The following is a 4,411-nucleotide window of genomic DNA, read 5'->3' on the forward strand; positions in this document are numbered from 1 at the left end:
CATACCACATCTATGGCACACGGATTTGGTCGAGTTTTGTGGCTTGAAAGATGTACCACGGCCTCGGCCATGTCCATGGCCTCCATAGGAGCCACGGCCATATGAGTTGCCTTGGCCTCGACCAAACGAGTTTCGGTCTCGACCACCACGTCCATGCCATTTCCCACGACCACGGTTGTGTTGGCTATCACTATGGACATGGTTCTACTCTTTCTTAGCATCTACGGTCGCATGTGACTCAGGTTAGGGGTTTGTTCCAGGAGGTCTCCATTCACTGTTTCTCATCAACAGTTCATTGTTCTACTCAGCGAGCAAGAGACAAGAGATCAGATTAGCATAAGTTGTGAAGCTCTTCTCACGGTACTGTACAACACATTGCTTGTGTGGAAGGTGGAAAAGGTTTTCTCAAGAATATCCTTATCCGTTATATCCTCACCACACAGTTTCAATTTTGAAACTATTTTAAATAGGGCCGAGTTATACCGTCCACGGACTTGAAGTCCTGGATTATGAGATTCCTACAATCATACATAGCCTTTGGTAATAACACTGTTATCTGGTGATCATATCTCGTTTTCAACTCTGTTCAAAGGTTTAGAGGATTCTCAATAGTCAAATACTGATCTTTGAGACTCTCAATAAGATGATGGCGTATAATTAATATCGCACTGTATCTATCTTTCTCACTTGCATTATTGCCCTCGGTGATACATTCACCGAGTTCCTTGGATTTTAAGATGATCATAGCATCAAGTGCCCATTGCAAGTAATTATCTCCGGAGAGACTTAGGGCAGCAAAATCCAAGTTGTTGATTTTCGACATCTGAAATCATAGATTTCATAATTTAGATTTAAAAGTGTTCAAGCGAATGCAATCAATATGCTCAAGCAATCAGGATTCTAGGTATGATGCAAATAGGTCATTCGTATATGATGCATACATGTTCAATCTTAGCATTCAGATTCTATATGCAATCAGTTCGTACTATTATGCATGCATGATGCAAACAAGCCGCACGGCTACAATCTTAGCAAACGGTTTCAATGCAATCAATACAATGGTTATTCGTTTTCAATCTTAGTGAACGGTTTTCTAAGAGTTCAATGTGTAATTGCAATCAAACAGTCGAGCAATGCAACAATTAGGGTTCATTCGAGAATGTATGAAAACTATCAATACTAGCCGGATCATTATCAAGACGAGAATGCATAAATCATTTAACCTAGCAAGCGATTTCTATTTCAATTCAAGCATTCGGTTTTAATCAATCAAACAAGATAGTATTGATTTTAATTTCAAGACATTAGGGTTTCGATCAAACAATCAATACAACTTCAATTTGGAAATCATTCAATCGGTTTTATCAATTCAAACAACCAAATTCAAGAATGAGATTATCAATCCTAGCAATCGATTTCTATGTGATCAAATTCAATACAGTTTTAATTGATCAAGGCTAGCATACTATATCCAAACATACAATCATTCAAACAATCAATTTCGATCTCAAAGATTAATTAGGGTTTGGATAAAATCGATTATGCATTAGCTTTAGGGTTCAAATTCTATTATGGATTCTCTTTAAGGTTTTGAATTACCTTAACCTCAAGTAGGGTTGAATGGACCACCAAAGAGATGAACTGCGAGCTGGAACTGATCGGAACGCGAGCTGATGTTGTCGTACAATTGCTTACGGGTCACAAAGAGATGAACCGCGAGCTGGAACTGATCGGAACGCGAGCTGATGTTGTCGCGAGCTGTCAGATTGCTGAGATCGGGAACGCGAGCTGTCCAACGTGCTGATCGGGTCGCGAGCTGTCCGCGAGTTGTCTGAGATCGTCTTGTTTGGGAGCTGAGGTTGAACAAGCCGAGATCGTCTGAGCTAGGATCAGGAACGCCTTGAGCTGAAGCTGATCGGGAACATATTGCAAACAAGGATCGGGGTGTAAGGTTTCGCGATCGGGATTAGGATGGTTCGCCGGTAAGGATGTTCGCTTATTAGGGTTAGGGTTTTAGGCGGTTTGTTTTAGCTTAGGGATTTAGATTCTATCGTGCTGATAACGTGTTGTGAAACTAGAGAATAGAATCTATGTTTCTGTATTATTCATAAACATAAGAAGCCCTTTATATATAGGGAATTACACCGTCATAGAATAATGGAAAGACTAAAGAAATGAAATACAAATATGGAAAAAGTACAAATCATAATCTAATAAGAAAAATGCAAGATGCCGATTATCTCTCTCTCTCCTCACGGTCGACTCTCTCTCTCTAGCATTGGGCCGGTTATGAACCGGGCCGGTTATGGACATCCACAAGATTTATAACAGTGAGATAATTTTGGGTTTTCAAGACTCAGTTTTTTTTTTCAGTTCAGTTCAGTTTTTATGTTTTTGGTTTGGTTTTTGCGCTCCGGTTTAAATCTCATAGTTATACTGATGATTGATGATGATGCATATGTTCAGAGGTGCATTGTGCCACGTCTTTCAGTTGATATTATTGTTGTGGTGGCGACTGTTTTCATCACGCTCTTCGCAATCGGGAATTCTTTCTGCTATACTAACTTTCTTTGGTGTTATTTGCAAAATCTTCTATGTATTGGTTGGTTACGCTAAGCACTCCCTTACATTCGATGGTAAAGTCATCTCTCTCTCTCTCATTGATGAATGATCAATGTATATAGTATTTGATTAAATCACAACAGACAATAGCAGTGGTGACTAAGAACGTTGGCCACGTGTCGTTTTGGATATCTGTTGTTGCTGTCATCAGCGGTATGGCTTGGGGTGCTTACTCTTGCATCTACAAATTTGATCTCTACCTCTTTGTAACAAATTTTTTAACCATTGCTATTTTTTTAATTCATATCTTGATTTTGAATTGTTAACAACATTTTGTTTTTTTTTGTTTGTTTATAGATTAGTAGTTTTCTTCAAATACTGGTGTTTGCTTCGAAGTTAGCTTACTATTACAAATCTACTCCAAAGGTGAAATCAGAGTAGATTGAGCTTTTGAGTTATTGTTTGTTCACATTTTTTTAGGCCAGACATAAACTTGATTAGGTATGCAGTTACTCTACATAATGTGGCATGGCTAAATCGTTCAAATATGTTCAAAGTCCTCCACATTCTCTACTCTAACTCTCAATAAACGTCAGAAAGCTTAGTAATGTTTAATTTTTGAACTACCTGTAAACACAATGAACACACAAGAGGATGAAGAAAATCGACTTAGAGACATGTCAAGATACGACTATATGACTTAGCCGAAACGATTTTCTTAAAATCCAATTTATATTATTCAAGTCGGTTTAAATGTTTTATATCGGTTAAAACCGATTAAATCGGTTTACATCGATGTAAATTAGTTTAAATCTGTTAATTACTCAATAATTTTCGTATAAATCTTCAGAATTGTCTAATTTCTTTTGTGTATCTAATTTTTATAATTCATGAAAATAATTTTATAATTAAATCCAAACTAAAATACCTTATAAAAGTAAAATATATCTAAAATAAATCAATAATTCGTTAACACCTATGTTCTTTTAGACCCCGGATAATCCATATAATCGTTAGTCCTCTGTAAAGCTAATAGCTACTGCCTAACGATTTTTTGAACGTTGGTTGGAATAAGACACTTTTTCTTGGGGTCTGCATGCTCACTTGATTAGAACTTTTAAGGTGTTTAATGGTTTGGACTTGAGTATCTTTATGGTCCAAGAGACCGTACGCCACTAATAGTATTAAAGGGCCCAAGATAGGCTCAATATCTTCCGTTGCTCACCCAATGAACCGTCCAGGTCGGGTCAAAGACTCGACGCAGAGTGAAAGAAAACCATTTGCACCATGACGCGAAACGCAGCCAAGTTTCGAGAGAATGGGTGATGTACCACACCGAAATCAGCTATAAATGGTGGTTCATTTCATCTACGACAATAATAGATCAAGACGTATATTATATGTTTTCTAACTTTAGTTTATCAAAAGAAGAAACATGATAGTGATGATATGATAACTGATTACCAATTTACTATTATCACTAGGTTAAGATCCGCGCCTTGCGCGGGATCAACATTATATATAAAAATTATTTTATGTATTAAATATTTTTACATATTATAAAATAATAAATATATATTAAATAATTAAAAGTCAGTAACTATTAAAAATATAATTAAATTGGTGCAAACATATAAATCAATTGTATTAATCCAATTTTTTTTTTATTTGATAGGATATGTTATTAAATTTAAATGATACTAACATAGATAATATATTTTAGTATATTTTTAATATTAATGTCTATTAAATACTGATTTATACTCATATAGTTTTTTGATCATTTGTATCTTTTATAGTAAAAAATTTAAATTACTGATAACAAAATTTTCATTGTGGGATTAATAGT

The sequence above is a fragment of the Brassica oleracea genome, chromosome C4 (genome assembly GCF_000695525.1).
Source record: "Brassica oleracea var. oleracea cultivar TO1000 chromosome C4, BOL, whole genome shotgun sequence".
Taxonomy (NCBI): Eukaryota; Viridiplantae; Streptophyta; class Magnoliopsida; order Brassicales; family Brassicaceae; genus Brassica; species Brassica oleracea.